This window comes from Dysidea avara, chromosome 2 (genome assembly GCF_963678975.1).
Source record: "Dysidea avara chromosome 2, odDysAvar1.4, whole genome shotgun sequence".
NCBI classification, from domain to species: Eukaryota; Metazoa; Porifera; class Demospongiae; order Dictyoceratida; family Dysideidae; genus Dysidea; species Dysidea avara.
This window is the reverse complement of record NC_089273.1, coordinates 17971811-17985486: the sequence shown is the minus strand read 5'-3', so window position 1 is coordinate 17985486 and position 13676 is coordinate 17971811. Positions and strand designations below refer to the sequence as shown.

At 37.7% G+C, this 13676-nt stretch overlaps 1 long non-coding RNA gene across 2 annotated transcripts; it reads right to left on the bottom strand.

The window, feature by feature from the left end:
- Nucleotides 1-2627: 2627 nt before the first annotated feature.
- Nucleotides 2628-8354, bottom strand: LOC136246730 (uncharacterized). 2 transcript variants are annotated; one of them, XR_010696781.1, is made up of 6 exons: nt 8094-8354; nt 6585-6649; nt 4434-4480; nt 4325-4386; nt 2949-3007; nt 2628-2886 (listed from the first exon to the last, which is right to left on the bottom strand). It is a non-coding gene; the product is annotated as an uncharacterized lncRNA (long non-coding RNA). The 2 variants fall into 2 exon arrangements; XR_010696780.1 differs by lacking the exon at nt 8094-8354 and having other exon boundaries at nt 6585-7310.
- Between the last annotated feature and the right edge of the window lie 5322 nt (nt 8355-13676).

The following is a 13676-nucleotide window of genomic DNA, read 5'->3' as shown; positions in this document are numbered from 1 at the left end:
GAACCAATCCCAGTATAAGAATTTATAATTATCATAATGATTGTTCTGGTATTGGGCTCTGGCCATGGGTTGAATTTTCAAACAACAATATTTATGTAAAATTGTGTAATGCATATGTGACCGGATTTGCGAAGAGGGGTCTTCCACACACATCCATTTCTATGAACTTGGAAGCCCATAGCTCAGTGTTCAAGGAAGGTACAAACTTGCAATTTTCTACATCTATTAACTGAAGTTGGTACTCACTACTCTTCAAATTTCAAGGCAATGACTTTTTCCAATCTGAAGTTATGAATAGCCGAAGTTCACAAATTGGATGTGTGTGGAAGACCCCTTTTCGCAAATCCGGTCAATTTTTCTTCTTTTTTTGATGTTCAGCTGTATTATTGTACATGTACAGCATGTGTACATGATAATTGAAGGTATATAGTGGGCTGATTTTGCTGGCAATCCCATAAATCATAATGGGTAAATTTTAAATCATAATAGACTGAATGAAGCCTATTGGTTTCGTGTTAATGGATTATAATGTGAAATTTCAAATACAAATTGTGCACTTATAACTTGACATGTACAATATTTATCCACTGCAGTGATACAGAATATAGATTATCTAACTAATGGGGTAATATCGGCCGGATTACTTTGTTATCAGTGAAACAGTCAATTATATTCCAATAGAACAATCACTAGCTAGCTAGCTACCATCCATTATGTCTCTTGTACACAGTATGATAAACTTAGTAATACAACTTACCATGCAATGCAATGTGTGTTTTGTACATGTGCTAGTATGCGTGTTAATTTTAATGTACCACATGAACACTGCAGCTGTTTAATAAAAAGTTGAGCAAGTATTGACAACATACAGTATAGATAATTATCACACAATAATCAAACATAATAAATTCAAAAATTAGATAGGAATCATAATTACAAGTCATACCTTAGTTTTCTGGTCACTCCCTAGCCAACAAAAAGGATGCGGACGGGCGGATGATCAGAACTATAGAATCTTACATATACACCAGTAATATAATATACTGTGATAACACACTGTATAGTATTATTATTTGCTCAATTTATCTTGATTTTATTAACCAACATTCTTATAGTCACATACTTATGCTTCTGCAAAATGCACTAGGAAAATTGTTGATGGCTAGTTATACTGCTTTAAAAGAACTGAGCACAACAATGTATAGCTAAGCAATATATTATAGGAATTAAAGGTCTGCTGATGTACGTATTGTATATAGCTATAACATGTTTTTACTTTCCAAGTGTAATGTCTCATTAGCTACGTATATGCTAGGAAAGTATCTAAGTCTTCAAATGGTCCAAAATGGCATTAAACTATTACGTACACACCAGAAAGTCTCCATTCAAATGTGAAGTCTTAGCCCACTATCTGTTTCCAGCCTCCTTTTCAGTGAACCTAGAGAAAAGTGACCGTCAAAGTTTGAATCATTGAGTGCTCCAGGCTATAGTATTTTTCAGTTATCATGTGGGAAGTTAATGTTTAAACTAAGGATTGCCACTTGTCAGTGTAGGACTATACAGTTATTTAGTCATGGAAAAGTTGAAATTTGAGCTCATCAAATGTTACCAGCTTTCAAATCAGTGTACCTGTGTTCAGTGATAAGGAAGTTGAAATTTAGAAAAGTTACTAGATTAATCATTAGAGGACTACGTACATCTGAATTGTTAGGAAATTGAAGCTATCTGATGTTATAGTTAATGCTACATATTGAAATTACTTTGGTTACTGGTAACAGAAACATTAATAATAGGACAAAACTACAGGGTGTATAGTCAGAAACGTAACGTTTTAGTAGTGCGGCATAATTATACCTAATATTAGAGTTAAGGGTAGAGTGACCGTCCTATCAGAGTATCTCAATATTTTGCAGTGTTAAAAAAATTTGTGTCCTTGGTTTTCACATGCATTTAAGTACCTGTAAATAGTCCTCATAAACTGGGATTCCAGGTTTTCCATACAGGCGGGTGACCAGAAACTAAAGTTTGACATGAAGTGGCCTTAAGGAAACTGCAAGGCAGAAGTTAGAACCAAAAGTTAAGTTAGCACTATGTATTATATTGAGGAATTTTTTAATTTTGTTAACTGTATTGTAGTAATATTCAAATTCATTGCAGGTATATACCATGTATATACTAGTCATGATCAAAATTTCAGATGCTCACCTGAGTCACCTTATAAGCTGGTGGCTGTATTAGGCTAGATGATGTAGATTATTTTTCACAGAGGATTATGCATTTGGCTCATGGGTGGCACAATTTCAGCAGATGGTGACCTGATCAGACAGACTTCACTGTGTGTACTATTACAATAGATTTTGGATAACTAGTTTTAAGCCCATTGTAGAGCCAAGCAGCTGCAGTTTAACATTTTAGAATCCATGTGAGTTTTTTAGCTGCTTCCGTGTGTATAATGAAGGAATTGAAGTTGAGACTGAAGTGTTAATGTAGACCTTATATTGTATGTAGACCTGTATGCATACATGTAGACCTTTTACTTTTAGAAACAAACCATTTGGCTTGTGACCAAAATTAATGCGAATCACGACATCCGTAGATCCAATAACATGCAATATGATTAACACCAAGTTAAATATTATAAATGATGTATAGTAGGCTAGGTAATTATATGGTTAACAGCAGTGTTGAGAATCTTGCTTAGCTTACGTGTACAACACTATACAACTTCATTGAGTTTCAGATTCCTTACAACTACTTTAACATACAGTACATGAAAAAGTACTACAGTCATACAGTACAATGACAGTAACAGTACTGTATAATGAAACATTTTTCAAATTTCTTAGAACTCGGATGGTACTTGAAACTGAGTATGCTATTCTCCTCCTATACAATATACAATGACAATAAGCTAAAGTCTACATACGCAATTATTTGTATCAGCTTACCTAATAATTGCATCGATCTCTCCTTGCAAGTCTTCAGTTTGTGACATGACCACAATTAACTGTAAGGGGGAAAAAAAGCAAAATTCATAAATTTGGTAATCCCTGCCAGCAATTGCTTAGCAACTGTTGCCATGACAGTTGCTAAAAAACATTTCCAGTATGTACTTACCATGCATGATTATTATGAATTTTTGATACATTGCAATTGGTGTCTCAAAATACAGCTATGTGGTGAAATAAGGCTTATAACTTGTTAGCCACTTTCATTACAAACTCAGGCTAACAACTGGTAAGCCAGACTTCTTTATGATGGTACACTCCATGCTAGCAGACTTCTTGTTCACAAGTGTATTGTACAAATCCAATTCTTAATGTACGGATACCAATTTCAAGACATCTAACTAATAATCTTATGTTTCAAACAATGCATGCAGGGGACACACTCAAAAAAATACACATGAAAATGGCACACAATTGTTACAAAGTACGTAAGTAACTCATGTACACATGCAGGAGACTTTTCTCCAAGCCACACTTTCACAATCCTGTTAGTAGCCTTCTCTATGGCACACATGCAAATGGCATATAGTAAGATAGCACATACGCACACAATTACCCAAACACACTGTGACACTACCAAAAAGCTACCATTACAATCCCCTTAACGTATGTAAGCCAATACTCCAACAGTAAAATACCACGTACTATTGGAGTACATACAGGTAAGTCACACTTCAACTACCATTATTAGAGTGTGAATGAAGCTACAGTGTGCATAAGGCAAACTTTCTATACGACCCAAGATTGGCAGGCATTACAATAATAATATAATACGCAACTGAAAGTTGTCAGTGCTACATAAGGTCAGTACCACATGCGTACATCAACATGCAGCCTCAACCTCACATGATGTGACACAAAAGTTCAGAATACCATATTACTAGAAATCTAAGGTGCCCTGTAAATGTTTGACGTATGATTTAACACATTTTAAGGAATCAGTATAACAAGTGTTAAGCCTGCTAGCTACTTTCAATGAAACATGATTTTAGCAAGAACATCAAAGAAATTTTTGATCACATTGAATAGTAACAAATCACTTTCAATGGTAGGTATTAATGATCACATCTAATGTACAATATAATGTGATCACCCAGGCTTATATAGCCTGTCACATTTTGACCACTTTTCAAAAGTCTAACATATGTATAATAATAACTTTCTCGCCGAACATGATAACAAATTAACATTTCGACCACTTGTGTGGGAACTTTACAGAATTGTTATAACTTATAAAGAAAATTAAGTATTATGCATTTTTTGGGCTATAAGCCTGGTTTTGTCAGACTTGGTCACATATCCAGTCAATGGCTCACCAACTGAACAAACTCTTTGGGATTCTTGACCGAGACAACCTCTTGTCACTTTACTTGGACAACTGTATACATAGAAGTAAAGGCATCCAAACACCATGATTTAACACACCTTGTTTGTTTACCTGGAGTAGTCATCGTACGCAGGGGACTGCACTACTAAATAAAGATGTACATACTTATTTGAATGAGTATTCAACAGTTACTATAGCAACACCCACACTGATAATTTGGTGAAATTTATGGTATTATATGCAACACTATATGGTAGTTACCTTGCCAGTAACAACTACTGTGCCGTAGTACACATAAAAATTTCACAGCCACATCATTTACCCTTCACTACTCACATTGTCACATACTAACACACATAAACAGACTACACTAAAACATGCAGGCAAAACCAAAAATAATTTGGGTTGCTGTATGTGTGGTCACACCTACTGGCCCAGGTACCAGCACTGGGATTAGAGCTGAGCGATAGTGGCAATCAGTCGATTATCGTGATAGCTATTAACAATCGTGATCTTGATAGTATACTATCGTGCTATCATGATTACTTCTTCATATCTGTGCTTAGTCAAAAATATGGATAACAAAAGCAAACATGATAGTGTTGAACTTCAGAAAACTGTATAAGACTGGTAGCTTGAACGTGGACAACAAAGATAACAATTGTAATACTGACACATAACATTTATTAGTGGAGTGTTAGAAAAGCAGATAAGTGGTGTGTACATAATTGGAGTATTCATGTGCTGTATACGTGAAGTTGAGTGTCTTTAATAACTGCTAATAACTATCGTGATACTACCGTTATCCTGATATAAAAGTTACTATCAATCGTGATAGTGATAGTTGTACTATCGCTCAGCTCTAACTGGGATACCCCTGTGCACTACTCAGGTGCTACAGTATAAGCATTCATGTACACGATAGGGCCCCCACAGGAGTGCTTTACAAACAAATGTGTGGGTACACAAAGTTCCACTATTATACGAGACATGCAAAGTTTCTTTCTCAAGAAAACAACAACAATGACAACAACCAAGCACCGGGAGGATTTGTCTGCACTGACTCATAGTGCCTGAGTAGTGTACAAGTGTCCCAGTGCTGGATAACTGGATAGGTATGACTGTGCTAGCACAGTAGGCGAAGGATCTGTGTGTGTGTGTGTGTGTTTGTATGTGTGTCTGTGTCTGTGTGTGCTCACCAACCTGGTAATTGCTATAACTTCAATTCTCAGTGAGGCAGGACAAGTAAGTAACCCACAGGAGATACATGCACACCCACACACATACACCCGTGTACACACACACACACACACACACGCACTTGTACACATGCATGTGTACACACACATGTACACACACACACACACACACACACACACACACACACACACACACACACACACACACGTACACACACACACACACACACACACACACACACACACACACGTACACACACACACACACACACACACACACACACACACACACACGTACACACACACACACACACACACACACATACACACACACACACACACACACGTATACACACACACGTACACACATACACACACACATACACACACACATGACACACACACGTGACACACACACACACACAGTACAAATATATACATGTATACTTGACATAAACAATGGGAGTTTAGAGGGACTAAGTTGCCAAAACTTTTTTTGCCTATTAGCTACAATATGTTCAATAATGATTATACGAAATTAGTCAAACTTTATTTGCTAAACTTGTGTGCATGTAAGTTCTGGGTAATTCTTGGTGGGTTTGAAGAGCTTATTCACGCTTAAAGCAAGTAAGGTTCCTTTGTCTCTGCCCACCGGAATACTGGGGATGCACTGCTCAGATGCCAGCATCAAGGGTAGGACTGGTAATAAGTAGGACGCTATGTATAACATGTCACATAGGTGAAGACACGCATGGGTATTAACCCACTAAGTTAGCGACATAACATACAGTAACAGTTGGAATTTACTACTGCAGTTAATGCCAGGTCCCACTAATACAGCTGGGTAGGTATGCACAATAATTTTTTTGTTCAAACAAGCAAGAAATTGGGTACAAGCACATAACGTTACATTATTTGCCAAAGTGCCTACACAAGGCGTTGGTGAACAATTGTGAAGATTCAGTGAAAAAGGGATGTCCAGCTGTTAAGTGATCATATGACAATATACGGCCACATAAACACACACTAAATAATTATATGCACTTTTACCTTTCACATGATCCATTGATCCATGATTCACCAGTCCATGATCTGCTAATACAGCACTTCTTTTCCTACAGATGTAGGTGTAACAAACACAGATTAGATTAGCAGCTTTGAAGTGTGCAGCCGGATGCACAATATGGATATAAAGTACACACTTCCGTTTGACCTCACCAATACAAAGTACAGCAATAAAATGTGTGTGTGTGTGTGTGTGTGTGTTTGATACATATATCATTACATATGTACACAAAATGGCCATGGAAGAGGTTACAAAAAAATTAAGATTCTATAGCTATGTAGAAGACTGCAGTAACCTGCATTGCAAAACTGTTGAAAACATTTCTGTGCGGAAAACACACATACACACAGACTTTCAAGAGAGCACAACAAGATAGTACAACTGTTACTATAGTACAGCACACATGTAAGCCATCAATCTGTGCAAAAACAAGTCCATGCTTTCTGCTATGGAATACCAATTCTAGACACATAAGTAGTCATGGATACTAAACATATAAGGAAGCAAAGGGTACATATCACTTGCCACTAATGTTAAACACTATAAAAACCACCCCAAGTGTAATATAAAAGGTATGGTCAAGCATACCTCACAAACATTTCTGCTCCTTTTGAGGTTCTGAGGCTGCAATTTTTCCATATGCTACTGTGTGATTGACTTGGGATCAGTCTAGTGTAAGCCTTTTTACAGATAACTCAAACATCCCTCTTTAAAGGTAGGGACGTAGTGGGGTTTCAACAAGCTGCTTTGTCCCAGCACTGGGAAATTTTAGCGATGCACCAATTAATTGGTAAATAATCAGAAATCAGTTTATCAGCCAAATTTCAGCAATATCAGTAACAGTAATTATTAGCAGATTACTTAGTTGATTAACTTTACTGCCACTGTTTTCATCAAAAATAAAATAACAAAAATGTATGAAATTTTGGCAAACATCGGATCGGTATCGGCCATTGATTTCAATATCGGCTAATGGGATAAATCTCTTATTGGCACATCACTAGGAAATTTGACACTAGAGTTTGTTAAATCCCCTGCCCCACCCTACTCCAAGGTGGGGAGGTGGACACTGATAGGTGCATAACACATGACAGGTACATTGCTCTCAACAATGAAAAAAGAAAGCCTACACTTCAAGTATCAACTAGCTATAAGCCATACCCTATTTATCTGCTAATGTGGAAGCCAACCTCAGTGGTAGCAGATATACCTGTGCCACTACTAGCTGCAGACTGATGAAGCAACTCTTAATTGTCTGTACCCAAAGTTCAGAAGTTACAACCATAGATTCATGTTCCAACACAACACAAGCGGGGAAATGGGAGTGCTTCTTAATTTTCATCAGTCTAGTAAATGATCTAGTCACCATAGACCAGCTCACTGAAAAGCATAAACTTGCATGGGTAGGATGGAGGCTAGGAGCTATACCCATGAAAGCTGGACCGTACGTACCAAGGTACGTACCCCTCATTCCCTTTATAATGAGAATTCACCTTCACTCAGCTTCTGGTCTGGAATCACTGTCATAGTCACCCTGACTCACTTCTCCACAATCACTACCACATACAGTTCACCCGGTCATCACGAAAACATTTGAACTGATCAGTATCCGCTAGAGAATCCTGATCTACAACAGTACAAGCGCCCAGATAGTATCCGTATATCCTCTACCAGACACTTCGACCATATAGTTCAAAATAAGGCCTTGTGCACTATTGAACTATATGGTCAAAATAAGTACGAGAATAGGTTGGATAGTTGGTAATGCAATAATCATGACAACTAGTAAACACAGCTGTAGTGACGCAATATTGTGCTGTCGCAAATTGACACTTTGAATTGTCAGCAAAAAGAACTTGGGACAAAGGAGGACAAAAGGAAGTTGATGATGTGTGTATGTACTGAGCCGGTTGGTGAAAAGACATGCCTCATAACGAAGCAACGTTGGAACAGTGAAGAAACTAATCACATAGCCTTATCCATTGTTGAGTTGTGCTTGGCGGATGGCTATGGCTGGAGCCATCAGTTAGTCAGTCAACATAAAAATTTGTTAAACAGACAATTTTTAAGTTTTCATGGAAAGTTGTTGGAAAGATTTAGGGTTGCTCTGAAGACATTTATGGGCTTGGCTATGCCTAGCCAATACTACCAAACTGTTGTTAAAGGAAAGCTAGGTGAGGCTGTTATGGGTTGATATTGTTGGGCCATAGTGTCCTGGTCTATTAGGTATTTGCATGTAAGCACAAATATGGCAAAGGCTATAATTAGTACTAAAAAATAAAGAAAATTTAAGAGGAAGAGGAAAAGTCACAAAACAAGAAGGGATCACCAGCAATTATCCTCACAAATCCTATTCTTATTCTCTGTCACAATGACTTCATTTATCCTTTGAATTAGTTGAGTAATAATAATAATAGGGATATGGTTTACACTACCACCCCAGGTATCCCTTCTTGTTTTGTGACTTGTGGCTCTTTTAAGAATTTTATTTTGACAAAAAATCACATATTTTAAAGGTGCTTTTGACAAATTAAAATGTGATAAATTAACTTATTTGTTTTTTCCCCATTACAATTTCCTGTCACAGTTATACCACACTAATCCCTATTCTATTAAGTGCATGTATGTACTGTTTTGGCCACTGCCTGGTGTTTAGGAGAGTTATTTATTCATCACTGGATGGTATAATTAAAACTTGCTATAGTTACAAGTGTATATAGTAGAAGTTATATTCTTTTAGTAGCTAATAAGTTGTGCTTTTCTTTTGTGTAGAACATGATAGTGAAAGCTCAAGTGTTGATCCAACCCTAGTACACCACTGATAAATGGCTAGTCAGGAGTCTACCACTTAAATTGGAATTGACACCAATCTAACTAAGATATTTCTAAGAAAAAGTCCAAAGTCACTAAGCCTGGTTGAGGTTGAAGCTTACTGATGTTTCATCTGTTGCGTGCTCTTGAGACAACCGTCTCAGCTATCATGCTGTGGACGCCGATTATACCATTCTTGCATTGACGGTAAGTGCAGGTTAGTGATGATGGTATAACTAGACAGATGTTAAAGCATGTTAGGGCGAGCCTGAGTTTTCATAACAATAGCTAGCTAATCTGTAGTCGTGAAGTGACAGCTAGTGAGCTACACGATTGTTATGCATGCCCAAAACAAACCTTTTATCCATTCTTCAGAAGTTTCTAGTATCAGTTGCAGTTAGTTGCTCTACATGTACCACACTCAGAAAATTATCTGACAGACATGAGACAGGCAGTACACAATTAATAATTTCATTTCAGTAGGTTTTCAGTAGCTAATGTGGTCAAACCCCACATGTTAGAGCATTTTTTAATTCTGTTTTATTTTATCTAGATGACCAAAAGAATGGTCAACCAAAGTTTCAGTCCTAGATGCTTAATTACAGTCATAGCAATCCTCTACAGAGATGCAACTTAGACCATCATGTTCTTTATGAACAAGCAAATCCATTTCTGGGTAAGTTATGTCTTCCTACGATCAAGATGAGGGTAAAGCTTGAGTGGAAAAATAGAGGAAATCATCCCCCTCCCCCCAATGCAAGGCAGACTAATGCTGTTATTTTCCATCTCCTTGATAGGATTGAGATGAAACAAAACACTTTCAATTTTCGAACTCCTCTTGCTTTGGGAACACAATACTACCATCTTTTATGCCATTAGTGCAAAACGAGTGCTCAAAAAATTTTCTTTGTAATTCTTGAATATTTCCTTCAATCTTGACTTTTAATGCAACTGTGCAATACACAACTTTTACTGGTCAAATTGCCTTTAAAAGTGTTTAGTATCATCAACATTTAAGTGTTTAGTATCATCAACATTAAGTGTTTAGTATCATCAACGTTAAGTACATCAAAGCTGATAAAGTGAGCATTTGTCAACTTTTTCTTTCATTAGAGTTCCTCAGATAAATGAAAGATGATGATATATCATATAATTGTTAATTCTAATACTTTGTTCATGCAAAGTGGCCAGCTGGGACAGACATGTCTAACACGTTTGTGACTGAATCTACAAGAATCCCGCATCATGTGCATGACAAATTTTATAGTAGAATTCATTATAATGCAATGGAGGTACTCCACTACATTTGAGTAATAGACCAACCAAATATGTACATTTCCTTGTGTATTAGTTAAATTTGTCCATTGTGTACTATATGGCTTCATGATACACAAGGTACACCTTAGCAACCACCTTAATTAAAGGAATATTATCATCTGTAATTAGTAACTCATGGTTTGTAGCTTAAGAGTCACTACTCAGTTTTCTAGAATTTTTATTGTGGGTTTCTATTACTAGACTAACTATGAAGGACGGATATACAGTCTGAATTAAAGTAGAATGTGGTCCAAATTATCCATATGATCCAGCCGTTGTTCGGTTTGTCACAAGGATTAACTTAAATGGTGTCAATGCTGATGGAACAGTAAGACTTGTACAGTAATGTGTTGTAATTAGATCACCTATAGGACCAAATGTTGAGGCTGTGTTGTACTCATTCTTATTAGCAATCTGGCCACTGTGAATTTTAATAGAACTACACTTTTCAGCTGGGAAGTATATCCAGTTGCAAAAGCTTGTACATCATATAAATAATTATACATAATTTTGCAATACTGTAGGCCTTGTACTTCATGTTTGTGTGTGTGTGTGTGTGTGTGTGTGTGTGTGTGTGTGTGTGTGTGTGTGTGTATGTGTGTGTGTGTGTGTGTGTGTGTGTGTGTGTGTGTGTGTGTGTGTGTGTGTGTGTGTGTGTGTGTGTGTGTGTGTGTGTGTGTGTGTGTGTGTGTGTGTGTGTGTGTGCACACACGAGATGGTTAAGAGCACCAGCCTGGTAATTGCTTGTAAGGTTCCAGGTTTGAAGTGCCGTATTGGTCAGTTGTTCTGATCCTTAAGCACAAGGAACACATTGTTCCAGTCTACTCAGTTGTATAATGGGGACCTGGTGGTCTGATGTCAACTAAAGAAGCAAATGACCAATTATCCACTCAATTTAGCAGTGTTGGGGTCCCTGTGAAACTTTTGTGTTCTACAGCCTCTGTGTATCCATAACACTTGGACAGAGTACTCCTGTGGATAGTCCTGTACCATGGGATTTGACTCTAGTACTTGAATCAAAGGTACCCTGGTACTGGCCCACTGCTGTAAGTCGCTGGATAGCAATAGCTGTGCATATTTGACTGGTTAATAGCTGTGGCTCGTATTATAGCTACCCCAGAATAGTAACCGAACAGCTGCCCTCAACTAAGAGCCACAGCTTGAATATGAATATACTAATGCAAGTGTTTATAAGACACATTTGAAGCAGAAACCAGGTAAAGGAGTTGAGGAAATAGTGTTTTTGAAAGAAGTTGAAATGAATAATTGTAGTGAAGAATGATTAAAAGAGGTCAGTCATTCATGGATCCATTTAAACACCACAGGCTTCTGCCACACAAGCCCATATTGGATAGTAATGCTACCCACATGGTTTTCCTTGCTGCAAGTTATAGTAGCTGTGGCCATTAGCCAGTCAAATATAGTACATGTCTCTGTGTACAGTAGTCTGCATATACATTCATGTTTATGGGGTAGTATGTTTGTACTGTGTGTCTCCTATAGTGTGTATGTGCAGCCTTCATATATGTGTGTGCAGTTACCATGGTTACAATGTTTACAGGTTGATAAACAAGGCCACCAAGTATTGGGTAGATGACAGAGACAGTACACAATGAAGACTGTGTTGACAGAACTAAAACGGTATAGCAGTGTTAAGTTGTGTACATTGAGACTATATAAATGTAAAGTGTCATTTGTAGTGTGGATATCAATTAGATATGCTACATTTTCTAGGTTAGTGGATGGGAGTCTGTCCCTGTATACTCCCATACAGTGGGTGTATGTCGCTTTTCTAAAATAACATCTTTTGGGAAACTTTGTCTGTGTACATGTTTAGTTTTCTATCTGCACCAACATGAAGTAAGAAATTTTTAACAGTGTCTGTATGTGTGATGTTTAGTTTTGTTTGTTAAAGCATACAGCTAGCTATAAACATGTGGCTGTTCTATTAGGATGACTCTGTATTAGAGTATCTCAAGTCAGCCTGCAAAATGTGTGCTTGCTCAAAAAGGGTGTGTTCATCGTGGTTTCGATTGATTGTTAAACTAGAGTATGTCGAATTGGTCTACCAACTTGATGGTGTGTGGTCACAAATAAAGCTAGCATAAAAGGGGCGTGGTCTCGATCGATAGATCGATATATGTAAAACAAAGAATGGGCATGATTTTCCTCCGTACAGTAACATACTCTAAGCACCTTAAATAATTTTGTGGCGTCTATTATGCTGCTTAAAGAAAGTGTTGATATGGAAAATTAATGCCTCGATATGGTTTCGTTGGATGAAGAAGAAGACAATTAAGCAACCTGATTGAAGATAAAAGAGAAGACAAGGCGCACAGGACGTACACTCGTCAGAACCTAAAAAGCCCAGAGAAATTAAGGGGCCCAGGGCAAAGAGTTAAAGTGGGGCCCCAGAGGCAAGGAGGTTTCTATTCTGAATCACAACTTCACCCAAGTTGTAAGTTGAAGACCAAAAAAGAAAGAAAAGAAAAATGGTTGTGACTTGCTAACAATGACAATAGCTATCCCTCACCAGCCATATCTCCTTATCTATAACCTTCCTATACTGCTCCTCTGAAGAATACTGTGACTGCTCTATTAGAGTATTTAGATCTGACAGCTCTGTTAGAGTATATCGATCTTTTAAACAAGTATTCAAGAGGCCCTTCATGGGGCTTCCTGGGGCCCCTTTCAGGCTGGGGCCTGGGGCAAAATGCCCCAGTCCCCCCTGTGGCCCTGCCCAAAAGGCACATCCCACCAGTGAGCTTGTTGTTGTAGCGTAAAATGGTGGCACTGCGCTGCTTTGTTTGGGCTCTAGGCTTGCGACTGGTCAGTGAGTGAGGCAGTGATACTAAAGTTGGAGTTTTTGGCGATTTAAAAAAAAAATTATATCCGGCCGCCTGCAAGTGTTTTGTTGTATTTATTGCTGTTTTTTGTATTATATGGAC